General features: G+C 41.9%; 1 protein-coding gene across 5 annotated transcripts in view; it reads left to right on the top strand.

Annotated features, from left to right (window-relative positions):
• The first annotated feature begins 1,463 nt into the window (after nucleotides 1-1,463).
• TNC (tenascin C) overlaps nucleotides 1,464-27,358 on the top strand; it is a 90,473-nt gene continuing 64,578 nt past the window's right edge. Inside the window, exon 1 of one of the 5 annotated variants that reach the window (XM_076008984.1) lies at nucleotides 1,464-1,728. The gene's annotated coding sequence lies outside the window, so the exon portion shown is untranslated. The remainder of the gene's footprint in view (nucleotides 1,729-27,358) is intronic. The other 4 variants (XM_012768799.3, XM_012768800.3, XM_012768802.3 and 1 more) reach the window with 4 other exon arrangements.

Genomic DNA, 27,358 nt, shown 5'->3' with positions numbered 1-27,358 from the left:
CCAGATGGGGAAATCAGAGGATTACAGCAATAATAGTAATTGTGGGGATGATATCATTTAGTATTGAAAATAAGTAGATAATTGAGACCACCATTATTAGTAGTTATTTAAAAAAAAAATCAAAGGTCTCTCCTAACTAGCTTTATGGAACAAAGAAATATATTTTCCATATTCAAAGAGTCCAGTGATTTCTCTGCAAATGTTGTAACAATCTAATAGGGCATAAAATATTGTTTAAACATCATCATCCCCTATTCCTGGACAGTAATGTGTAATGGAAAGAACTACGGAGCCCAGTGGTTGGAATCTAAACACTTCCCAGGTGTGTGCCCTCAGTGAAGTAACATTACTTCTCTAAACCTCGGTTTCTTCATCTGTAAAAAGGAGACAACTGGACCTATCACACTTTAGTGGTTGCAAGGATGTAAGGAAATCGTGTTCATATAGTACCCTGCGCAGCACTAATAAAGATCTAATAGAGGGGGGTTCAGTGGTCGTTACAGGTTACCTGATGTTTCATTTCCCTGCACTATCACAAGCTACTATGTGCTGCAACAAGCCCAGAAATCCCTGAAGCGTGGGTGAAGTGCTACTTCCCCAGCTCCCTTAAGTGCCCCTGTGTGCCCTGCGGATACTCGATGCATGCTAACCACCAAACGAAGAGATGACTCAGAGCTTGGAAACAATCCACAGCAGGCTGGAAAGCAAAGGCGCTGCTTATGGCTCAAAGATTAAGTTGTTACCCTTTTAAGTTACTACTTTTCTTTAAAGAAAAGGTTGTGGGGAAACACCTATCAGCTCTGAGAGCAAAACCTCAGAAACCCTTCCCCCCAGGACATCCAGCTGAGAAGACCCCACCAGGCAAGGGGGCAGGACCAATGTCAAAAAGCCTCCCCTGTAGGACGCTGGGGCTGGGACAAAGGCGCCTTCAGGCAGCTGGGCAAGGCTGGCTCCCACCTAAGAAAGGCAGGACTGACCTCAGTTCCCAGCGCGCTCCCCACCTGCTGAGAACTAATCCTGGGTTATCTCTTTGCTGGCCCAGAGAAACCCTAAACGCCCCAGGCTTTTGAAGGGCTTTATCTCCCTCTTTCCAGGAACTCAGCTGCAGTCCCAGCGCCTTGTCTGCTTTCTCCCAGGTGCCACTGAGCAGCTGCTGCCGGCAGCCAGGTGAGCGCGGTCCCGGGGAGCCTGGGCTGCTGGTCCCGCTCCCTCCTCGCCCCTCTCCTCGGGGCTTCTGTCTCACAGTTAGAAACCCCGCGTGCGGAGCGAAGCAAAAATCACACTCCACTAACGATCTGTGTCTGTCGGGGGCAGGAGGCGGGGGAGCGGGAATTCCTACTTTCGCCATAAATTGTATGCAAATAGGTTCCCTCGGCCGAGAGCCAGGAGCGAGTGCGTCTTTTTCATGAGCTAACCCTGTTCCGCTGGGAGGGCTGTTCCTTTAATTCGCCAACTGCAAAAGTGGGAAAGGATGTCTGGAGGCGAGGCGTCCCATTACAGAGGAAGGAGCTGCTATATAAGCCAGCCAAAGCTGGCTGCACTGGCCACAGCCTGCCTACTGTCACCCGCCTCTCCCGCGCGCAGACACGCGCCCGCGCCTCCGGTCTGCACAAAGACGGCGCGGCTGGGGGGACCCTGGGGGCCACGCACGTGGGAACCCGCCGCCGCTCTCGCCCAGGTACTGGACCTGGCTCACTGAACGATCTAGGTCTCTCCCGCTGCGGAAAGGTAAGCGTGTTTCACTCCCATCACCCAAGATCCTTACGACGTCCTGTTTGCATTCCTGGTACCAAATGGGTTGTGGTTTTATCACTATAAAACTTCTGCTTTATTTTCACCGCTGGCAAAAGCGGGTGTGCGTTGTTGGTTATGATCGGATGCACCTTACCTTACCGTTTCTCACTTGCCCCCATCCCCCCAGGTTCCCCATCCCTGTCTTTCATTTGTGTATGTTTTTTTTTAGCTCTGTGAGTACTCACACTTGGAAGGAACTTTTTCTAAAGTTCTTATCTCTGCCGTTCTGCAGAGGAAAAGTAAGAATTTTCTCTGAACCCCTTGCCTGGTCAATTCACCTGTGGGTAATCTTTCTTCGAGAGTTAGGGAAGTAAAGTTTTAAAGTGGAGTTTGCTCATAGCCTTACTCTTGGATGGGTCAGGGGCAGAGAGATATCGTTTTAGAGAGAACAACAAAATTTCACATCCAAACAGCCTTTACAGTTCACAAAGGGTTTTGTACCCATCCCCTCATTGGATCCTGGCAGCATCAGTGGTCAGACTTGCAAAGAGATGAAGGTTGGGGCAGGAGGCAGGAGGCGACTCCTAGGGCCAGCCCAAGAGTGCTGACACCAGCTTTGGTTCTTAAGGGCAGGGGGTTGTGTTGTTTATACCTCCCTATTCACGGATCCTCAGGTGGGGCACACATGCATGTTTGGAGTGCTTAGAGCTAGTGGTGTCCTACATCTTTCCAGAATTACCTCTCCCTTCTCACCTCTCATCACAGAAAGCCCTGAGGAACAACTTCTCCCAGGTAGGCAGCCTACCTCCCCGCTGGTGGGCTTTGGAAAGCACCCAGGGGCTCCTCTCGCCCACCGGTGTTGTACAGGTGGGTTAAGAGCTCAGGTTTCCAAGCCAGAGGCAACTTCTTTTTTCTCCACCACCACCCTGCGTATGACCCCGAGAAAAGCCCATAACCTTCTTGAGCCTCAGTTTCCACTTCTTTAAAATGGGGACAATAACTGCTGTTGTTGTTAGGAGGAGAAAAATGAGGTATAAAGAGATTGACAGGGAGTGCTCAATAACTGGAAGCTTGGATCATCATTGTCATTGCCAAAAACCGCTATCACTCTGGAAGTAAAAAGAGGCACTTAGCCAATTGTGGATTGTTTCTTGTGCGTTCCTTAGCCCAGTCTGAGAGCGGCTTACTAGGCAGGCGGCTGGCAGGTCGGAGACTTGGCTGTATTTTACAAGCAGGAGGTTGTGTTGGCACAGCTTGGGAGAAAAGGTAGCAGCCCGGGGGCTGGATGTAAATGTCGTGTTCCGATTCCAGAATGTCACTAGGTTTTGAGTTTAGGCACTTGCAGATTCTAAAGCTGTCAGCTATAAAGTGCACTGCCGCTGGGGACTCGTTGGAAATGCTTTCTGTCCGGAGGGAGAGAGGGACAGGGAGCCTTGCCTGAAGAAGGAATGCCTCTTTTTCATGTTGTTGTGGAACTTTTCTCCCTGTTTTATGGAGCTTTCCCATATGTGCTTTAGAAATGAAAACTCCTGCCCACCCCAGCCAGTTTCCACCTTGTCCTGGGATATGGCGAGCCCAATTCGGGACTGGGGAAAAGTTTGTGCAGTCCTAAATAAACTAGTGGAAAGTGTGCTGGCATCATATGCATTGGCGCCCTTTCTTTGCAAGAGATACGAGTTGGTGAATCTTGGCCCTGTGCATTTCGGGAAGATGACTGAGTCTGGGGAAACAAAAGGGTACGTGACTTGAGTATTTTCTGGGTGAATTGGATAAAGATTGAAAGGGATGTTGCCAAGCTTTATAGTCATTGAAGATATTTCTTTACTCTATGCTTTATTTTTAAAACTTTGCTTCCCCATCTTATCTACCACTAACCACCCCTCTCCCCCCACTCCAAGAAGCTACTAACCTCCCAGCGCTTAGCTTTGTCATTCATATAAAGAGGATGGCAGTCTATATCCCATAGGACTCTTGCAACCTTCAGATGAGATAAGACATGGCGAACTCTTGACACATGGTAAGGGTTCAATACATGGAGGCTTTTCTTGGCTTCTCTGCTTATCATTTTATAAGGATTTGTCCAAGATTAATGTTCTAAGACAATGATTTTTAAACTTATTTTTAACAATTGAGATATTCATCAAATGCATTTCAGGTGAAACCTGAGTATATGGCAGGTGGGTGGGGAGCTGCTTTGGTTGACATGGGGTCAGAGGGTCTAAAATGGACTCCATTGCTCTTAGCCTCTGGGACATTTCCACAGGATCTTAACAACATGAAACACAGTTACAAAAATCATGAAGCCAAGGGGATGTGCACTCAAGTTGCAATTCTGCACTTCAACAGGAATTTTTGTCCTTCTGAGTCACCTTCTATAACAGGAGTACGAGCAATTCCCCAAATAGTGCAGTAGACAGAAGTATGTGTGAGAAGTTTAAAAGGCTTAAGCAAGGCTGATTATTTTAATTAATTTTAATGGCAGTAATAGCCAAAATGTATGATGAGCCTACTCTCTAACCTGTGGGCTCTTTGTGGACATCATCTCACTAAAGATCCACAGCAGGTCTCTGAAACGTGGACTGTGCCTATTGGAAAAAAGAGAGGGCTTGGTGAGCAGAGAGGTTGAGTAACTTTTCCAGAGTTCTAGAACTTAGAAGGAGGGAGCCAGGTTGCAGACGCAGGTCACCAAATCAGAGCCATTCTGCCGTGTTCTTTCTGAGTGCTTCTCTGCTTCTAGCACTGCCTTTAGAAGGAAAGCACTTCCTTTCTGACTAAACATGCCCCTCCAGGCAGACTGTGGCCACCCATAAATTCAGCAGTAGCCTGATCATATAACCAGAATGGAATCTGGAAAGGGAATTCAAGCTGACAGAATGAAAAACACATCCCCCTTAATCCTACTCTTTCTAGTGTTTACAATGAATTAAGAACACCTATTTTCTACCCTCCCTAGATTTCTATAGACATCTAGCTGTGCTTTCTTATAGAAAAAAAAAATATCCAGCTAACCTAAAGCACAAGCCCCTCCATACTGAAGCCCACTTCAGTTTGAAATGTAAAAAGTAGGTTATAAACATTTAGTTGGCTCTAAATATACAATCTCTTTGTGATGATAAAACACGCAGGCACACACAAAGTTAAATGAGAGCTATGTAACACATATGTGATGGGAGGGTTTGCCTATGGTTTCTCATCTAATTCTCACTCTAACAATGCAAATTATGAATTAGTAGCTCCATTTTATAGATAGAGAAATCAAGCTCAAAAATATTAAGTGACTCATCTGAGGTCTTTCCATAAGTGAGGGGCAGAGTTGGCTTTGACCCAAGCTTTCTCACTAAAACCCTGCTACTCTTTCTGCTATGTTGCATTGCCTCCTAAAGTCAGGCTGGGCTGGCTGAGCATAGGAACCTTAAACAGTATCTTGGTGAATGGCCAAGATGGTAGAGAGCCCCAGCTGGCATTGGTGTCTATTGATTTTGCAGAGTAGCCCTGCATGTATCATTTTTCATGGTGCTCAGAAAAGGTCAGCTCATGGTAGTGCAACTGTTCTGCCTAGAAACAGAAAAGTTCAAATTTCAGCCCCGGGAGACAGAAGAATGAAACTAGAGGTAGCAGTCAGGTCACTACTGCTGATTTTCATTCCAGAAAAGTAGGCACACACTTCTCTGTGCTCTACAGGTGGGAGCCCTGATTGGGAAACCAGAGCTGTACCTGCACCCTGAGAGCCAGGTGAGCGGTACATCTGGTTTTAAAGGGGCTGACTGGGAGACAGAGTGAAATCAGCATGCCCCAGCCTCAGGACAGCAAATCCCAGGACCTTCGGGAAATGGTTGTAGCCTCTAAACCACAGATACAAATTCAACACAAGACTCAGAGAGGAAGATTACAATTCAAGCACCTCTCACTCTGGTAAGATGTCAGGGAATCCCCTTGAATCTAATCTTGGGCCACTTTAAACGCCTTCAACATGTGGGAAACATTAGATAAAGGCTGCCTTCCAAGGAGGAAAATCCCCTCAAAGTGTGATGAAATCAGCCCCCTGCAATCCCAGGCAATAATTCCACCCAATACAAAAGACAGCGGTGGCCTTACCTACCATACCTACCATAAGGGGCCATACGCACCTTGTGACGTCTTTGTAGAGGAGAAAAGTCCACATACCTACTTGATTCTTACCCTGGTGACCAGATTTTTTTTTTTTTTTAGTTATGCCCTTGAGCCTAGAAATTCTTTTCCCTTTCTCCCTATCTCACATTTGCAGCCTCTGCTCACCGTTACCAACAACACTACCATCGCTCTCTTTGACCCTCCACCATGGACCGAAAGCAAAATGCTCATGTTGAAAGCAGGTCATGAATGGAAAATCCCTTCCATGGGTATTTTTAGTCTACTTGTGAGTGGAAATTTTCAAAAAATATATATTTCATGCCAAGTTGTCTCAGATTTTTGAAATGTCCTGAAGTCCACAGATTCTTAATTATGTAGCCATGGTAACTCAAATAGCTCTGGTTGGTCCTTTAACCCTCCCCAAGTACCCTAGGCCAAGAGCCAGAGATATTTCATAAGTTCTGAAAGTAGACAGCTTTGCTTCAGAATTAACCACTGTTCACCTCTTGCCCTAGAGCAGGTGAGTTGGCTGCCGCTAACTTCTACAAGAATGCATCTAAAATGTTCTTCTAGGAGGGTCCAGGGGATAATCATACTAGCTCACATTCACTGAGTGCTCTACAGGCATCATGCCGTTTCATCATCAGCCATAGTTTCCAGTAGGTATCATTCCCCCATCCCTAATAAAACATGGGGAACTTGAGGCTGAAGAAGCTTAAGTCACTTACCCAACACCACACTAAGGATGACCAGTGGAGGAGAACTCACACCCAGTTGCCAGTCCTGAGAAGGTGGTTGGTTGGAACCATTAGGGTGAGCAAGTCGTGCAGACACCGTAATTCTATTCATCTTCTGACAAGAGAGAGGAAAGACACAGCAAAGCTAAGAAAGGGTCAAAAGCTTGTCTTTCACACCTGATGTTCTCTTCAGCAAGGTGGCATTTTGCTGTCTTCAACTTGCCCCCTTAGGTTTCCCCTCCTGCAGAAAATGTAATTAAATAATCAGGGTATGACTCCTAGTGTAAGATGTTTTCCCTACTAGACTGTGAGCTGCAGAGCTCTGCCCACAGCGCATCCCTCCCACAAGCCCGGGACCTGAAGTGTAGACACAGGTAAGCAAGTGCTGCCCAACTGAAGCCATGCTCGCTTAAGACGGGCTTGAATCCGCTCTTCCCACTCTTCTCTGCTTCTCCCACTGATTCCTGTGTGTCATGGTTGACCCCATGATCGTCTCCTCTGCCCCAGCAGACTATATGCCATTGGGGTCAAGAGCATGAGTGAGGCAGGAGCTGTGTCTGCCAGAGGTTGTTTTCCCCAAAGCCTGGCCATCTGCTGGCAGGTGTCAGGCCCTCGGGGACTTCTTGTTGAAGAAACTCTCTGCTGTCCCCAAGGAAATGGGATACTAAGAGAGTTACTTGGGAAATGGGATAATAAGATAGCTGTGCCTCTGAAGGTATTTGTTTGCACCACTTTGGTGACTCTGTTCTATGAATTATGAAGCATATTCACATGCAAGACATATTTTTAATAAAGTAGGATACCTGTGAATTTATAAATTTATAAGGTGACTTTTCTGCTTGGCACTCTCTGATTCTTCCAGCTACTATATATTATTTTACTAAGGCCTGGAAAGATTGTCACTTGTACAAAGTAGAAAGTGGTGGCATTGGTGTTTCTCCTCAGGCATAACTCCCCAATCGCTGCTTCTCTCACTGTGCCACATGGCTCAGAAGCTAGTCCCACTTGCCAGATGAGAAAAAAGGTCCAGACAGTAGGCCACTTGCTAGAAGAACATTTACATTTTAAAAGGGCAGATAGGTAGTGAGGGCAATGCTTAAGGAAATAAAACAAATGAGTGGATTACCAGCAGTGGATTTTAGGGAAGGTGATACTTGGGAGAAGTAGGACAGCTCAAATTTCATCACCCAGAGATGTGTAAAGGGGTAAACGATACCTGGTAGCTTAAGAAAAAAAGATGGTAGGAGCTGAATATTTAGTGAAAGATGTGGAATATTTTTGTTCAAAACTCTAAGGGTACAGATACAGCGTGGGGAAACCCTGGCTGATAGCAGTGCACTGGGGAACTCTGCTAGGTGCACAATGAAATATGAATGCATGTAACATCACCTGCAGGAACAATGCACTACAGCCGGAATGACAGAGCCCGGAGCTCTACTGGTCCCTGCCAGCCAGAGAGCCTCGGGAACACTGCATCCAGTGTAGGTACCAAGATACAAAAACAATATATATATATATTTTTTAAAAAAAAAAAAAGACATGAGCACATCTAGAGAAGGAAGCCATGATTTTCCACCTGGGAAAAGACAGTCTAACGACAGCAAATATGTAAGGAGATTTGATGCCATAGAGGCAGTCCACCTGCTAAGGAGCTCCAGAAGCCAGAGAGAGACCCTGCATGGGGAGACCCACCATTAGCACAGACCCCGGTGGAAGTGGCCTACTTTCTGAGATGCCCGGGGTTGTGGGAGGGCCACGAGTGCAGAAATGTTACAGAACAGTGTTCTAACTTATAGGTCGGTCGTTTAAAAATTTAAAAAAAAAAAAATCTCTCTAGACCCTGTTGAATGTTGAAACTAAAAGGCTGACAGGCAACCTCTAAGCCAGGAACTTGCACGCTGGGTTTGAAAAGGCGCCTCAGAGGTGATTTGGGGGTTGCCATGAAGGAATGGGAGGCCAAGTGTGGGGCTCCACTAAACCTTGATTCAACTAAAGCCCCTGTACTTCTGTTTGTTTTGTACAGTGAGCTCCCTCATGAAATTTCATTTGAAGAAATGGTTCTGTGGAAAAAAAAAGTTTTTATAAATTGATGCCCTAGTTTCTCTCATTTTAATGATATTTTAAAATTAGATATTTTAAAATATTTTTTAAAAGATATTTTTAAATATCTCTCATTTTAAAGAGGGTGAAAGTGAGACGAAGAGAAGGGCAAGCTCTTTCTAAGATCTCCCACCAGCTGGCAGCTGGGTCAGAGCAGAATCCTAGGTCTCCTGACTCTTCCTCTTGGAAGCCAGGGACAATATGAAACCCTGCAGAATTAAGACATTCTTTGGAAAAGAAAAATATAAGGAGTCTTATTCTCTGAACAGTCTTCACTCAAACAGATTGAGCCATGGATAACGAATGCCTCTGTATTAGTTATCTACTGCTGTATAGCAAATCACCACAGAACTTAGTATCTTAAAACAACAGTCACGTATTATCTTATAGTTTCTACAGGTTGGGAATCTGAGCATGCTTAGCTGGATTTTCTGCTTCATGGTCTCTCATGAGGCTGTCCTCTCAAAGTTAGCCAGGGCTGGGGTCTCATCTGAAGGCTCAACTGAAGAATAATTGATTTCCAAGCTCATTGATGTAGTTGTTGGCAGGACTCCACTCTTTGACGGCCATTGGACTGAGGGCCTCAGTTCCTTGCTGGCTGTTAGTCCGAGGCCACCCTCAGTTCTTTGCCATGTGGGCCTCTCCAACAAGGCCATTTACTTCATCAAAGCCAGCAGGGGAGACAGAGAGACTACAGGCAAGAGGGACATCACATCTCGTGTAACCTGATCGTGGAAGTGTCTTTCCATCACCTTAGTCATATTGTGCTGGTTAGGGCCATCCCATGCTCAAGGGGGGGGGGGGGTTACACATGCATGGGAATACCAGCAGGCAGTATCAGTGTGGCCCTCTTGAGTTTGCCTGTCACAGCCTCGGACAATCCACGGTCACCAAATTTCTGGCAACCTCTTATCGATAACAACTCTACTCAATCCATCTGTACTTCTCTTGATGAAGAATCAATAATTATGGCAGCCACTAAGGTGGACTTGGTCTTATTTAAGCTTTTTATGCATGTGTAAGGTAGAATCTTGTGTTTTGCGTTAACTATCATAATGCATTGAGTAGCCATCATTTCTCTTGAATATCACCCCAGGGCAGGGTCTTCCACGGCAATGACTCCAAATGCATTTCATTCAAAAGTAAGCCACCCGCCCTGCAACCTACTCCTCTCAATAGATATAATTAATAGTAAAATATAGTATTAATTCCTTTTCTCCTTACCATCCCCACCATGCAAAATTTTGTAATCTCTGTTGCCTTGACGATCTGTTCACTGCCTCCCCACTATCTCCATCATCACCCCACTTCAGGCCTGGGCATCGCACAACAGGCCACTGCTCACGCATTGGCCCCCTTCACCCCAGCATTCCCCTTCAATCTATCCCTCAACCTTGGGTTGTAGACATCAACATTTCTAGGCCCCAAGATCCCCAAATGGTCCTCTTCTGCCTGAAGGAAAAATTCAGACCCCCAGCATGGCATTCAAAGCTTTGCATGATCTGGCTCCTGGTCTCCAAGCAGATCCTGTACTTCAGCTGTAATTCATGCTCTTCATACTAATGTTATGCCTTTTTGTCCTTAAATACCATTCCCTCTTGCCTAGAATATTCTTCCCTATGTTTTTCACCTACTCATATTCTTTCAAAATTCATTTCAGTTACCATCTCCTCCAGGTGGGTTAGATGCCCCTTTCCTGTCACCCCATCCCACCCCATGTTTTTCCCATTATCTTCCTTATCATTCTGAAGTTATCCATCTATTATTCCTCAGTCAACACCTCCAGACAATGTGGATCTTAGAAAGGAGAATGTGTATCTGGTTTATCCGGAAAGTAGCACAACCGGAATAAATTAATCTTCAACAACTGACAAGAGTCCTTGCTGTGTCCCAGATTTGGACATGCCCTTCCTCACCAGGGTTTACTCAGAAAGTCAAGAATCTGCGGTTGTTTTCATACTTCACCCTCCAGGCTTGCAACTGTGCAGAGTGATGTCACAACATGTGACAAGAGGGAGCCACCCCAGCCCTGGGACGGGAAACCGTCTCAGGACACAGACCTCAAAGAATGTCCTTGCTTTCAGAGGTGGCCCACAGAATAAAAGCATGAATTGCTTGGGATTTGGAAAAACCAGTACCAAGGACAGAGGAGTCCTGTCTGGGGATTTGAGGCTGAGTCACAAGAGATAGCTGAAAATCTGGAGGTTATAAAAAGGATCAGTCAACAACTAGTGGGAAAAGTAACAGGCTCAAGGGAGGGATGGAGACAAAGAAACTCTCTATCCTAGGACATGGAGAAATTCACAGCCCAGGGGAAGGAATGAAGAACAGTTAAGCGTACCGCTCTGGTATCAGAAACCTCTGGGTTCAAGACATATTTGCTTGCTGTGTGAACTTGGCCACATTACCTCGGATTTTATTCCGAGCGTGATTAGAATCCAATGGAAGGTTTCAGGCAGTAGAATGTATAATCTGAGAAATCCTGAAGCAATTAATCTCTTCAGCTTTAGTTAACATGATATCCCCAAATTTATTTGAACACAAATACCTTTTTCCACAGGATGCCTACCTAAAAACATCTTGGAATATAGTCTGGGAAATTCTGCAATGGAGTACAGGGTTCGTAGATATTAAAGGGACTGTAAATTTGCTCTACTCATCTAGATCTACAGGAACAAGTCAAACAAACCACCTGGGCTGAAATAGGCATGCCAGGCAGGAAAACCTAGCTCTAGAGGTAGAGACAAGCAGGGTTCAGCCTAATTAGCAACTCTTTTTGGCTAAGACAATTGAAGAGCACAGCCAGGCCTCAGCAGACTCTGAGACCCCATCTCAGGCCAATGAAAACTTACCAACATCTGCCCAGAGACTAATTAGCGTTTGCAAACAGTACACCTTGGCCTAAGCATTCTCCAAAGAGGAAGTGTATGAAATTTGAGATCTAGCCAGAGACTCTGGGAAAAAGACAGAGGTCAAATATTTTGGTGCTTACTCATGGACAGCCACCAGAGAGTTGCTGAAAGGGTAGGAAATAGAAGGTGAAGGTATCCTGGACTTCAATCTTGGACTCTGATCTCTTTATCGAGCAGTGCAAATTTGAGTTTTCACCTAATACGAACTGAAGGAAGTTGCTTGAGTGGTCAGGCCAGTGTAGTTCAATGTAGTTGAAAGCACAAATTTTAGAGCTGCAAATCAGAGTCCAAAGCTGCCTTTACCTCTTAAGACAATCAGTGAACATCTCTGAGTCTCAATTTAATTCCCAAATAGACATAATAATACCTATCTTACCAGGTTGTCATGACAAATGACAAGATAAATGATAGGATGTGTAAAAGGCATTTAACATAAAGCTCAGCACAAAACAAGTACATAGTAGGCATTGAACAAAATGTTAGTTTCCTTTCTGTTAAATTTAATCTGTATTTGGTTCTATAATAGAAGCTGTCATTTATTGAATAACTACTATATTCCAGCAGGGGTCAGCAAACCATAGGGAGGCAGCCTATTTTTGTAAATAAAGTTTTATTGGCACACAGCCATGCTCATCTATTTATGCATTATCTATCCCTACTTCCTCTCCAAGATCGGAGTTGACTAGTTAGGACAGAGATCATCTAACTGCAAAGCTGAACATTTAGTATCTAGTCATTTTTTCTTTCTTTTTTTTTATTTCAGCATATTACGGGGATACAAGCATTTAGGTTACAAATATTGCCTTTGCCCTGCCCGAGTCAGAGCTACAAGTGTGACTATCTCCCAGACGGTGTGCACTGCACCCATTAGGTGTGAATATACTCATCCCTTCCTCCCCTCCAACCTGCCCAACACCAGATGAATGTTACTACTATATGTGCACATAAGTGTTGATCAATTAATACCAAGTATCTAGTGATTTAAGAAAATGTTTACTGACTTCTGCCAGTCAATGTGCTAAATCTTTATACTTAATTTCCAGTCACCATAACCTAGCAAGGGGGATATTATCATACTTATATATAAAGAGATTGAGGCAGAAATAAATGTTCGTCTACCAAGTCCCCCTCCAAAATCATAATGTCAACCCTGTACCTGAAGGAAGCTTAGAAAAATGATTAAAAGTGGTTCATTTGTGTGATTCATCTTCTCTTTGATGAAGATTCATCTTCATCTTCCCTGCCTCCCTCTGACTTTTATTTCCCGCTGGCTAAATATCTTGACTCTGCCATATGCTGAATTAAATGATCCTGTCTAGAAGGACTTCCGCCCATTCCCTGCTTTCCTTTTTCTTTTTGTTTTTTTATTCATTTCAACAATGAAATTGGTAATTTCCAGACCCTCTAGAATGTTCTCATGCCTTGACTGATTTCTTGGAAACCATACGTTTTTTAGATAGTGCATAGAGTGAGGCCCAATTTTCCAGAAATGATAGATGTTAAGCTCCCCTGTCTGCTACTTCTCACTTTGTCTTCCTCTCACTTAACCTTCTCTCCAGGCCAGACTCAAGGAAAGAAGTCTTTCCCTGGGGCCTTCAAAGAGTTGCCTGAGACATAGATATTGTAGAGCATTTGGCTTCATGCCCTTCCCTCAAGTTCAAAACTGTAAATAAAATAGTCGTGTGAACCCCAATTCCCCAATACCACCCTCCCACATTGTCCCATTTTAGGAATCCAGTAACTTTATTTACATTAATGATGTTGGGTTTCCCTCTGCTACTTATGCTATAAATAGTAATGGTTTAAAATGAACAATGAATCTTACTTCAAAGATAACTTGGTATTGCAGAAAGAGCATAGAGTTTGGAATTATAAGACTGGGTTGTTAATTCTGACTCAAATACTTGCTGACCAGTCATCTTATTTAACTTTCTCAAGCCTATAGCATTCTTATCAGTAAAACACAAACAATGTTCCCTAACTGATACAGTTGACATTGTACCTGAGTAGCATCTGTTAAGCACCAGGCACAGGATAAGTGTTAACCTATTTGTGTCACTCTTAGTTTGAATCGCCCGAGATCGTCTAGCCTAGAACTTCACACCTTATCACAGACAGGTCATAGTAATGGCATATCATCACTCCTGTCTAATATATGAAGAAATGAGAGGAGAAAGGGTCTCGGATTTGTTCCATATCAGCACTTCCCCTCTTGTGTGCCATCAAAGCTAATCCCATGTCATACTTCAAATACGGAATAATCAAATAAATTTGGGAAACACTCTATAAACTGTCCCTGTCTTGGAGATTTCCAATGAACACGGATCCATTCACCACCCTGAGAAATCCTAAAGTAAATAAAGCTGTGTAATTTGTTTGGCTTGAAATAACATTTAGTTAGAATAACATTTTTTTCCAAACATTTAATTAGGAAATCTTTTCCCTTTCCATTAATAGCCATCCACGTGCTGTAGATAACACTTTAGAAAAAATGCTGCTTAAAGTTTCACAACTGAATTAAAGCCAAGTCAAGGGTTAGACATATAGCTTATTTTTCAGGCTCTTGTGCAGCTTCTCTTGCTTTGACTGTAAATCATAAAGAAGTTTCGTTGACTGTACTTATTCTGGGCCCTGACGACTGGATCCTTTTGAAATTAGCCCTTTTAACTTAGGCATGCGAGCCACCCTTTGACGTCATTATAACACATGAATCAGTTCACCTGGATTAAGATCCTGATCCCCCTTTCTAGGTGCGTGAGCCTCAGTTTTCTCATCCATAAACTGTAGTTATCTCCAATGTCTTAGAGAGGATTCAGTGGGATAAGCCACAGAAGACACACACAGTAGTGCCTGGCATGCATGTGTTTAACCAATGTCAGCTGTTACTGTAATACTTAAATGGTCCCATTTTGAGAAAGGGAAAGTAGACAGTGAAAGTGTGCTTGTTTTGCCTAGGATCACGCAAATTAATTATTGGATTAGTCTTAGTTTTCTCTGAGAGTCCGGGGTCCTGCTTCAGTCTTAGAGATATATTTTCATTTCAGGAATTGTCTTCTATCAAAATGTATCAAGCTGCATTGAACTTGATTTATATAGGCTTTTGTAATTGCCAGTGGCTCCATCTGACTCTTTCTGCTGCAAACCCCAGTCAAGCAGAATCTCATTCATTTGAGTATCATCATATTGGGTTGGAAAAGATTTCCAAACCTGTCTGGTTCTGCTATGAGAAATATTTGGTGTATAAATCAATACTCCCTCACTCTGATACCCATTGTAGACATTGCTGATCCATGCCAACTCCTTTTCCCCTTGAGTCCAAAACGTGACCACAGAATCTCTCTCAAAGCAGCTCCAGGTAGCTATATTAGCTCTTTGACATTGAAATATAATTGTTATCCCAAACCTATTCCACCTCTTAACCAATGTTTGAACCACCTCTACGATATTGCTCTCATTTTTAATATGCCCAATGTCATAGAGCTCTCTAATAAGGAGAAACAAGAAGGAAAGGGAGAGTAAAGAACAGATACTAACATTTGAGTGGCATTCATTATTAATATTCCAGGCATTTATAGCTCCATTATCTATTCACTGTCTTAAACAACCCTGAAGAGATTCCATTTTATAGTTGACTAAGCCACAAAGCCACAATTCAGAAAGTTATAGGACTTTGTCCAGGGCTCTTCTCTCTTCCATCATAGTCACTTCTTAAGGATTTTTAAAGTCTTTTGGGACTAATAACAGTTTCATAAAAGCCACCATGTCACAGAGCCCCATCCAGAAGTTGTTTTTTTTTTTTTTTTTCATTTAGGGTTGTGTCATCCTGTAACCTGTCCTTCCTAGATAAAGCTCTTTAATTTATTAACCTTGGCTCAAGGACTTGAGAATCCACTTTCCAATACTTGTGAAAGAGCCAACTGGATGTCTTAAAATTCTGGATGAAGGCCACAATAGAGGACTCATGTTTTATTGGGAAATGAATTCAAATAGATTTTTGAAACAATTTTCCAGAATCTTCCAGGAATCTATATTGTCGTCACTCGGTTAGACCTACTTTTTTTTTTAATTTTCTGTTTAGGTAAGAAATGGAAAAGAGAAAGAAAGTGCCCCGCAGAAGTTTTATTTCAAAAATTAAAACCAGACCACACCAGGGCAGTTTGTGGTCTGAATGTACCAATGGATCTAGTCATATTTCATCTGGGCTTTTCTTAGGTATACTAAACCACAAATATGAATATCATTATTGTGTCTGGATAGAAATACTTTATGGATTAGGATTCATGGATTTAATTTGGTTGGTAATGAAACTTCTGTTCAAGGAATAGGAGAGAGGAAGCCATGAAGCACCACCAATGCTCAAGCCAAACAACTACAGAAAGAAACACTCGGTGTTTGGGGGCTTTTGTACTTACTATTGACCATTTGACTGGATCTAAAGTGAAATCCAAAATTAAGTTCTTACAGAAATATTGCCAAGTTAGCAATGGACCACAGGTCACTAGAAACAAAGAGACCCCAGGATAGGAAAAATATACACAGCTGCTTATTTTACAAGAAAAACTGAGGCATGAAGCATAGATCTGACTTGCCCAAGGTCACATAATGACCTTGTTGGTCAGAGCTGGTTGGCAGAAGTGGGACTCGGAGCTTCTTTTCCAGATCTTCAATGCACTGTACTTTCTACTGTCTGACCCCATAAAAGGCCAAATCTCCAGGAACTTAAAAATAAGTAATGAAGATAGACATTCAAAAAGAGGGAGGGTGAGCTAGATTTAACAGACCACAAATTCTGCAATTAAATCGGGAGGTTTATTGACTAATAACCCAGATATTTCCTTCCCACCCAAACCAAATTTTCATGCTAAGTGTATTACAGACCTGGCCAAGTCCACCTCTTGACAAAGGAGTTTACTTTGGTCATTTGGAAACTTGTCTCAAAGCAGATAGCTTTCAAAAGCCTTTGAGGTTTTGACTAATATCTCATGGGAAGGAGCCAGGTCTGTGTTGGTCACTTTTGTAACCTTTGTACTTAGTGTGATATCAGGCTCAGAGTAAGTACTCACTGAATAACTGAATGGAAGAAATTAACTAACTACAGAATTGAGACTATGATAAATTCCTTCATGCATCTTGCTTTAGCAGAGAGAGAACTAATTACATTAGAGCGTCAGGAAAACAAGGGTATTTGTTCATTGATTAATTCCACAAATATGAGAACCTATATGCATAAGTTAAAACCAAGAAATATATTCAGCTTCATTTTATTTAATATAAATATATTGTGTATTTACTACATTCTAAACACAGTGTTTGCTGTTGGGCATTCACAGATGAGTGTCTTAGATATAGTTCCCGCCTTCATAGTACTCACAGTCTATAGATAGTCTAACTGTGCACAAACCAACTGCTGACAGTCTGACATAAAAACAAGAAAGAATTAGCTAGTCCCTAAGAGAGGGAGGCATGCATACATAATGAAGCCACCCCAAATCTTTTTTAAATACTATATGATGGAAATAATATTAGATCAATTCCTCAGACAATTCAGAAGAAAAAAAATATCAATTTTGGCTGAAGTTACCTGAGAAAACTTTCAATAATAGATTTTTTTGATCTATACCTTAAAGACTGATAGATTTGTTCACTCAGAGATAGCAAAAGGGCTTTCTAGAAGCCTTCAAGGCAACTGGAACCCTCTCCCAATGATACCTTTGAGAAGCTGTCCTTTCTCAGTTATCTGTCAGCTTGCTTCATCTCCACAGCAGCCACAGGATATCTTGCACCTACAGGTTCTGACTCCAGGGACTCATAGTATTCTCCTTTGAGCCAGGTGTTTAGAAATTATATAGACAGAGCTTGGGTCTGGTCCTGAACTGTAACTCCTTTCCTTGGCTCCACTGCACAAAAGGATGCATAAGATTGTGGTTCAGAGCACTGACTTTGGACTCAGGGGGACTAAGGTTCAAATCCTGACTTCACAACTTAATAGATAACTGAACTTGCACAAACCACTTAATGATTCTACTTCTCAGTTTATTCAGCTGCAAAATGAGGATAAAGATACCACCTCATATAATTTTGTGAGAATTTGAAATTGGAGATTTAAAATGCCAAGCATGAGCTCTGGCAAAAATAGATTCTTGATAAATGATAGTTAATGATACCTGTATTACCTTTATTATCACTGTAATTATATCAACTTTTCCCTGATCTGAGGCCTCTTCAACCAATATTTGATGATCTAAGACCTTCCCCCTCCAGGAAGCCCTCCATGATTTTCTCAGCTTAATGTCCTCAATTCTCTCATTCAGCTGGCACTGCTACCAGACCTTGCTTGTATATCCCCTTCTAGTTTCTGAGATCTCTGGGAACAGGGGAAAGCTGCTTACTCAGCCTGTTTTCCCCAGCACCCAGCACATTGTGCACCCCATAGTGAGTAAACAGCAATTAGACCTTGAAAGAATCTTAACATTGATGTTGATACTTTGACTATTAGCTGGGGAGTTGGCACCACGTTCCAAATCTGCAGTGGCACTATCACAGATAACAAATCCACAACACATGGACTTAAAAGCAATTGCATTTTGCTACCCTGCAGGAGGAAATTGTAAGCTTTGTGATTATAAAAAAAACATGTTTATCTTCTCCATTGTTGTATATACTTCATGCTTAACTCAGGGCTTGGCATATGGTAGATATTTAATAAATACATACTGGAAGATGGATGGATGGATGGATGGATGGATGGATGGATGGATGGATGGAAAAGTAAAAAACCCTACAGAAACAAGAAGTCTAGAAATGTCTTAACACAGATGCTCTCCAAGATCCTACCGGTGATATTTCTCTCTGGAGACCATTACAATGACCTCATACTAGAAATTACTGGAAGACTTTCATGTGAACTTTTCTTTTAAAGATTTTTTTTCAAGATTTGCTGAGGCATAACTGATAAATAAAAAGTATATACATTTAAGGTATACAAAGTGATGATTTGATGTACATATACTTTATGAAATGACTACCAGATTCAAGCTAATGAACACCTGCATCAACTCATATAGTTACCCTTGTGTAGGTGTGTGGTGAGAACACTTAAGATCTACTGCCTTAGCAAATTTGAAGTACACCGTACATCATTATTAGCTATAATCCCCAGGTTGTACGTATGCATTTCTTTTTGAAGCCTTTCCAGTGGTCTGGAGGAAGAGATAAACCTCAATCAAATTCCTTGAGCAAGAGGCAAGATCTCTGTGTTTTATTACCATATTTATCACTAATTAGATGGAGACCTTCTCTGGGTGTCTCAGCTCAGTTATTCTCTTAAATAACTAGATACACAGCAATTAAGTTTCATGTCATGCACTACATTTGCTTAACTGGATGTGGCTTCCTGGGGTGATAGATCCAGTGAGTCTGCAGTGGAGCTCCTCAGGAGCGTGGTGTTGCTGATTCGCAACATGCGCCACGTACACCAGAATGATGCGTGTGAGCACCACAGGTTTGGACCCAGCGATCGTCTACAGCTGCTTCTAAGTCCCGCTCAAGCATGATTTTGACTCTGTAATCTGATGTCTGTCTGTGTCTTTGGAAAGTACTGAGAAGCTGGGCCAAATGTTTCCCGTTAGGAACATAGTCTTGAAAGACTAAACCACAGGCAGCCTGTTCTGGAGAAAGCCCAGGCTCGGCGGCGTGGACAACCATCCCAGTAGCAGCACTGCCTCGGAGAAACCTTGGCCAGGGGACTGACCTCCCAGAAAAGAGCCCCACCCCAGGCTCACTCGCTTGCTTTTCTTGCTACTGAATTAGGATAGCTAGGCTATGGGGAAAACCAGGGCTGTAGCCACAGCCTCTTCACTTTCCTCAAAATTTCAGAGTATCCACTTGACAAACTGGAACACTAAGATTTACGCACTTCCATGGAAAAAGCAACAGTGGGCAAGAGAGGGCTCCCCAAAAATCTCTTATGAATCTCTTCCTTCAGAGACTAGCCTTCTGCTAAGTGCCTTCTCCAAACAAAAGACACAAGTAATCATACAATACCAATACACACCATTTACTAAGATCTCCTTCCTTTTAAGTGCTAGCTGCTGAGAAGTTTGCCTGAATGATCTCATTGATCTCATCTCTCTCCCTTGCAGTTGGAAGAACTTTATTGTGGGGTTGATATTGATGTTACCATTTTACAGAAAAGAAAACTGAGGCTCAGCAAGCAAGGCAATGTTGCATAGCCAAGACAGCTACTAGATGGAACCCTATGGAGATGCCACCAGCCAACCATCTTTTACCTAAAAAAAAAAAAATGATTCCATATGGTTCAAGCTAAAAATAGCAAGTGACAGAGCGAGGATCTAACAGTATTTCATTCTAGAGCAGATATTCTCAATCAGCTTCTTGATCAAATTGATATTTGTCAATTTTAGCATTTATCATTCTTCACAATAAGTATCTGCTTACGTGTTTGCTTTCCATACTGGACTATGAACTCACTGAGAGCAAGACCTATCCATCATTGGTTTCTGAAACACCCTAGCACCCCCCGGGTTATCGCCTAGCCTGTTTGCATGCTTGTTCAATTCATCGCTATTGAATGCAAGAATAAATATTTTTTTTTTTTATGTATGAGGCCTTTTATAGGTGCTACAAAGGGCAGACATATATTTTTAAAAAATTATTTCAGAGTATTAAGGGGGTACAGATGCTTTGGTTACATAAATTGACTTTGCACTGCCCAACAAGTGTGCCCATGACCCAGAAAATACTCACCACATCTGTTAGGTGTGGATTTACTCATCCTCTTCTTCCTGCTCCCACCTGGCCAACACCTGATGAATGTTACTTCCCATATGTGCACAAGAATAAATATTTTTTAAATGAATTAATTCTCAGTCCTCTGGGAAAACTGCTAGCTCTCCTGGCATCCTAACTGAGCACCAAGTTAAGCCACCGTGCTACCTAAATAGATAACTGTTTCTCGGGGCTGGAATTCAAACACCTGGAACAAGGAAGATCTTTAGCTTGGCAGTTAGAGTTTTCCCAATTCTTTTGTGACACAGGTTGCTCTGGACTCACTCAACTGTGGGGATCAGATGTCCTTGGAAAAAAATCCACACTTATGGCTGTTTCCTGGCTCCTCTCTCTCCCTGACACATTCCAAAAAGGAATTTATGGATGTTGGGAAGGACGAGGGGTGAGGAATTTCTAGAACATTTAAGAACGCCCATGTAAGCAACTCTGTGCTTGACAGACTGCGCACAATAAAATTCTTGTGCCTGTAAGCGGGAAGAAAAATTTGGTCTGAGCTACCTCATGTGTTGCGAAAATGATGTGGAAACAAATTCATCTGCATTTCTTAACAGTAGGACTCCTCCTCGTCCCCCCAAACCTAGGATAATTCATGTACGTGCCTGAGTGAACGAGATAAATGTATTACGCGAGCTGCTGAAAATGAAGTCATAAGTAACCAATTCTGAAATATCATGCTAGCCAGTTGGAAGTTTTTTTTTCTTTATCTAAAAATGAAATTGTTTATTCTCCAACTGTGACCAGGGAAAAATTCAAAGATTGTTGATTTCTTCATCCAGCTATGGTCTTTGTCCTGTGGTGAGGTGCCTAAAAATAACTGTTAGATTATTCCATGCTGCTTCCAAAAGGTTAGCTACCAAACAGCTCTACTATTGTTTTTTTTTTTTTTTTAAGAAAATTTGACAACAAGTTAAGAGGCACCTTAAAATATAAAATTATAAACTAAAAAGCCATTAGGACATGGCTGGCATGATCCTGGACTTGGTTGCCCAGTCTGTTAAATGAAGTGTGACCTCACAGTAATGTTCTTAGTAAAACTCTATAATGCCAGAATCCGCAGAAATCTTCCTCCATTGGTAACATCTAACACCATGGAAATTAAAATAAAAATATTAAGTCCTAACCTCCGCCACCCCCCCCCAAAAAAAAAGACTTAGGGACCATTGTTTTTATCTTTTTAATTGTTTGTAGGAGGCAGAGGTCACAGCTGTGGCAGGTACTTGGAGGCCAAGGACTAAATGCTACAGCCTGTGTGCTGCCCAGCCTTCTCAGCAGATGCCTGTGTAGTTAGGCACCAGCTGTGCAGACGTGCCACACTGCTTACTGGGCTAAGTACCAGCTCTTCACACTGACCTTTAATGTCCTTCTCAGTGTGGCTTCTACCAGCTCCACATAGTCTCTCCATTTCCACTCCCCTATGTGTTATTTTATATCCCAATAGAACAAGACCTCTCCGCATTCCCTACATGCACCCCACCCTTGCGTATATCAGATGCCCCTAAAGAAAAGCTGCTTTAATTACTGTCGTCTTCTCCATTCTTCTCATCACCCGCGTATTCCAACTTCCTTGCCTGTTTCTCATGATGTTTCTTCTTTCCAGACTGCTGTAGTCTCCCATTTGTACCCACTCACTGGAGTTGTATCCATCTACTTTTTAGAATCTTGCCTATCTCAACTATCACTGCTTCCAAGGTGTTTTTCTTGATCCTCTTAAAAGAGGATGTAGCCTCCCTTCACTTTGAGCATTAATGGATCTAAGCTGGCCAATCTCTTTTGTTACTTATTATAACATCATTATAGTCATGAATATATCTCCCTGAGTCCCCCAACCCCTTTTGGATACAATGTTTCCTTTCTGATTTATTCTCTATTCAATCAGTATTGTTATTATTGCTTCTGTTATTATTAGCTACCATTTATTAAGCACCTACTATGTACCAGGCACTGTGCTAGTACCTTAACATGTATCTTCTCATTTCATCCCATTCTACCACAACACTATGAGATAGACATATGTATCCCCATGCAGGAGAGGAGGCAAGTGAGATTCAGACAGGAAGGGGGAATGGCCATACGTAGCCGCTACTGACGTGGAAGAGCTGAATTCTAACACAGATCTATTTGACTCCAAAGACCAGACTCTTTCCCGACACCTCCAGCTGCTTCATAACAGAAATATTTAGATGGCTGGAAGAAATGGGCTAAGTGCCCCCCAAACTCTGGAGCAAAGCAATGTGGGGTCAGCAGAGGAACTAGAGTCATGGGTTGTCTTTGAAACAAGCTCTACCAGCTTCTAAGGGAAGGCTGAGGCAGAGCGGAATGAGGTGTTATACAGCACCAGAGTAGTTTCTGGAGAAATGCAGCTTTGGTTTGATGTGAAAAGATTCTTATGGGACACTAAGGTGTGCAGAGAGAGGAAGAAGAGATGTTTCCCAGCCCAAGGGCAGGGTGTGGGAAAAGATGCTGACTTGGGACAAGGAGGTTATCTCTTAAGATTCGAGGAGGACAACAGCCTTAAAGACCATTCCCCACTTATACCTGGATTTGTTTGAACATGTGAAGTACAGAAACTACAGTGCCGATGCTTGCTCGCTTATGTTTAACCCTTTGCACTCGGATGTCGAGTGTGACTCGACATGGTTAGCATTGGTTATAGAGATTAAAATTACTCTTTGAATGTATCAATAATTTGAAATATAAAAAAATCCAAATAAATAAGTTTGTATGAAAAGAAACGCCAGTTTTTTTATTCTACTGCCGCGCTTTGTAAAATCTGGGGTATTTAAAAAATTAAATCCCGAGTAGAATAAAGGAATAGAGAAAAAAGCAAGCGAGTGCAAAGGGTTAAGTGAGTTGCTTAAAAGATGCTATCTTTTCTCCCTAGTTGCCTGGCACCTGTGTCTGAGGTACTCACCCATTTTCACTAGACAGGAAACTTAACAATATCAGAACTTTCTTAAAGACTCTTTTTGACCTCTTTGAGCCTCAGTTTCCTTGTTTTGTACCATGGGCTTAATAAAATCTAGCAACCTTCAAAACCAATATTGCTCAATAGAACCTCCTGTGATAATGCAAATGTTCTTTATCTGCACTGGTCTATACTGTAACCACCAGCCACATGTGCCTGTTGAGTACTTGAAATGTGGGTATTATAATTGAAGAATGAGAATTTTAATTGTACTTAATTTTAATTAACTTTAATAACCACATGTGGTGTATTAGACAGAGCTGCTGTAGACCAACAGACTCAAAGTTTTTTACCTCTTCTTAAACCTCCTATCTCATGGGGAAATGGTGGAATTTTGCCACCAGATTTATTAAGTTTTGAGATGTTAACAGGAACAGAGACACCTAGAAGGTCTCACAGAAGCGATTCCACAATTCATTCATTTAGCTCTAAATTTTTTTTTATAAAGATAGAAAGCAAAGTCTGATCCACATATGCATTGCTCTGCATCAGGTATGTTTGCTGAGGCAGGCTACAAAGCAGGACAACATGCTTAGATTGGAAGTAGCTTTGTCCTGGGTATGTGACCCCAGTATTCTATGTATTGAGACAACACAAAGACTGCATGTCTTCCTGATGCCCTACTTTGCAATCATTGACTTACCAGGATTTTTAATCTCACCATAAAAGATACACATACACACACTTAGATATATATGTATATATGTACATACATCTTCCAGGGCATACTTCATATTTGTCTAGGTATACTGACAATTTCTACTTCACTGAAGCACTCTTATCCTTGCTTAAAAATAGATCTGTATATGCCAAGGTATGGGTTTCTAGGATTAGGAGAAAGAAAATTCTAGAAAACAAAATATTAATTGAAGTCCATACTTTCTACTACAAAAGCTTCTCTTTATTGAGCTCTTCATGCTGCCAAAGACTGTGCCATTTCTTTTGTGCACATCATCTCATGCACTTTCACAACCATCCTGTGAGGACAATCTTACCATATTTATTGATAACAAGACTCTGGCTTATGGCCGTAGATAATACCTTGCACAAGGAAAAGGAAGTGGTCGAATAGTGATTCAAACCCAACAGAATTCATCTGCAAAAGCTGTGCTCTCCAACACCGTCTGATTTCCATTCTGGTGCTTTGGAGCTTGCTGCATTCTCAAAGAAGCCCTTTCCATTGGATGACAATTCCAGCTTCAAAAATCTTTCTCCTATTGTGCTGAAATTTGTCTTCTTGTAATCAACCCTCCCTCCCTGCCCCACCCCCAGCAAACACGCACACTTACACATTGGTGCTTGTTCTGTCCTGAGGGGCCACCAGAGACAAGCCAGCTCTTGCTTTGCTGGGATTTACACATGGTAACCCTGTCCCCCTCAACCCTGGTTTTCTCAACTGCAGGATAAACATGCATAGGTTGACAGTCCTGCCTCCTGCAAGATATTTCCAGACTTTTTGTTGCTGATCATGTCCTATAAAAATAAGAATCTGCTTGTGCTTTTTAAAGAGTCTCTGCAGAATAAGTTGCTCATTCTGAAATATAAAAGCTCTACTATCAGAACACGATTCTTCATGTCTAACCTAAATATCTCAAACTGCAATCTCAAGTAATTTTCCCTAGGTCCATTCTCAAAGGAGACATAAACCAGCCATTTGTCTGCATGAGAATATTTTACATTCTTAAAGGTCATTTACTTGCTTCCTAACTTTTCTCTCTCTCTCTCATATAAATATTTCCAGTTCTAGTAAATTTATCTTCATAAGGTTTACCTCCTCCCTATCAGTGACTTCTGCAACTCCTCTTTGATCTAAATCCAAGTTGCTGCTGAGTTTAAGACTAGATTCAACTAGGAGGTCAAGCTCAAGTTTAAGCAAAGAGAGGCTATTGGTGTGGACTCTTGCTGGGTTTTGTTCCCAAAAGTGCAACAAAATAGCAGCTACTGTTTAATGAGTGCCTACTATGAGCCTGACATGCACTGGATGCTTTATGCACAGGTCTCTCTAATCCTTAATTTTCTCTGAAACGTTTTTGACTCCTGTTTCATAAATGAGGTCATGGCTTAGAGAGCATAATTAGCTTGCCAAAGTTACAGGGTTAGTGAGTGACATTTGAACCCAGATATGTCTAATTCCAAAACCTAAGCATTTTGCACAACACTGAAAATATGATGAGTTTTCTCCAAAGTACAAAACCATCCACCCCCTTCAGACCTCCGTGAGCCAATTGGGAAATACAGAACCCACAAGAATAACATATGCTCCCCCAAACAATGCAACAGTTGACTGTGCCAGTGCACAACTCTTAAATACACAGTGAGAAATTCTCACTCTACTCACACTCTGGTCATTATTATCCTAAACTCATTGCCTTGGAGTCTCAACTAGCAACTCTAATGGCTTTTTAGATGGAAATTTAAGTCATTTAGCAACACACACAAAAGTGTTGGGTAAAAGTCCAAAAACATTTCAAGCTTGGCCAGTGGCCCTTCCAAAAAAAAAAAGCTAAGAGTTGCTAAGGAAGTGAGCGGGAAAGAAGGACTTTATGAAGGTTGAAAGAGTTAAAGCAGCCATTCCAATAGAGTATGCAATCAATAAATATTTGTCCAGTAAACAAATAAGATGGCCAAATTGATTGGAGAGAAGAGAACATGCCAAGCTCTCCTTTCCATAATAATCTTCATTCAGAAACCTTACCTACATTCCAGCCCCACAAATTGTTATTTAGGAAACGAATTTTAATGAGAAAGCATGCACAGAAGATTGTTGGGTTTTTTTTTTTTTTTTGCTGTTTTGTTTTGTTTTTTGACCTAACCAGGCAGTACATGCCTATTACATAAATAATTGGTAAAATATTAGTGTGATTATAATTAGGATGTGTGAGGGTGTGGGTAGGACATTCTTGGTTAAATGTATGGCTGGTGCTTTCTCAGTCTCAGACCCTGGACCAGTCATGTAGACATGCTTCTCTGTTCAGTTTTCCCTGCTGCATCTGTTCTGCAAAGGCTTTCTGCCAGCAGGATGAAGGTGATCAGTTGGGATTAGGTTGATATAGTCTATCATTAGGGTAAATGCTTTCTGGGAAAAAAAAAAAGTAGAAACTTTCTTGTAGGCTAAAGTGATCCAAATTCCATAGCTGGTTGACGTAAATAGCTAACTTAGAATGTACAAGGGTAAGAATAGAATAGGCAGAGGGAAATGTCAATTTGTGTAATGGCTTATTAAAAACCAAATAGCTCTTCAATTATTTTTTTGAACTACATTCAGGTGTATTTCCCAATTAAAGAGGACCATGAATGACTTTATGTCATATATAGATTATTCTCACAGGTTTCCAAGGCATTATTTTGGTCAATATCATAATACCCAAAGTTTAACCATATCTTCCTATCTTTACTCCATTTCTCAACTGTCTGTAACGACTCCTCATCCTCAGCTGCTCAATTGCCCATGTGTGTCAGTAGTCATAAGACAGGTGGATAAGACAGCTTCACAAAGTGAGAACTGTTTCGTGGGAGCATGTTTTCCTCCATACTCTGTTTCCATCTAATCCTTCTCACCATTAAAGGCTCAGCTCAAACTCCATCCTTTCCAATAAGCCATGTCATATCCTTCTCCTGACAATTCTCTTTATAGTTTCAAATTCCATAAGCAGTTATATTCTGCACCACATAATAAATCCTATGCATTCATTCTTGCCTTGTTCCTACATATTGAATGGATGATTTCATTTTCCTCTTGATTCTATCATTAGGTCCTCTTAATGGTATACATTTGATTATCTATTTAGGTCTACCACCCATAGAACTCTGATTATTATGGAAAACTCAGAATTCTATAAGTATTCCATGGAAGAAGACACCCTTTCTGATCCATCTCTTGTCATGAACCTCAGATTGGACAACTAGTTCAGGAATGCTCTGTCTGCAAAGTGGGTTTCTGAAGGTTTTAGAAATAAATCAAAGAGAAGGAAAGCTGAGATCCAGAGAAGTAG

This window comes from Microcebus murinus, chromosome 12, assembly GCF_040939455.1.
Source record: "Microcebus murinus isolate Inina chromosome 12, M.murinus_Inina_mat1.0, whole genome shotgun sequence".
In the NCBI taxonomy this organism is placed as follows: Eukaryota; Metazoa; Chordata; class Mammalia; order Primates; family Cheirogaleidae; genus Microcebus; species Microcebus murinus.
Note: the sequence above shows the minus strand (reverse complement) of the source record. Positions and strands in the feature narration are given on the sequence as shown.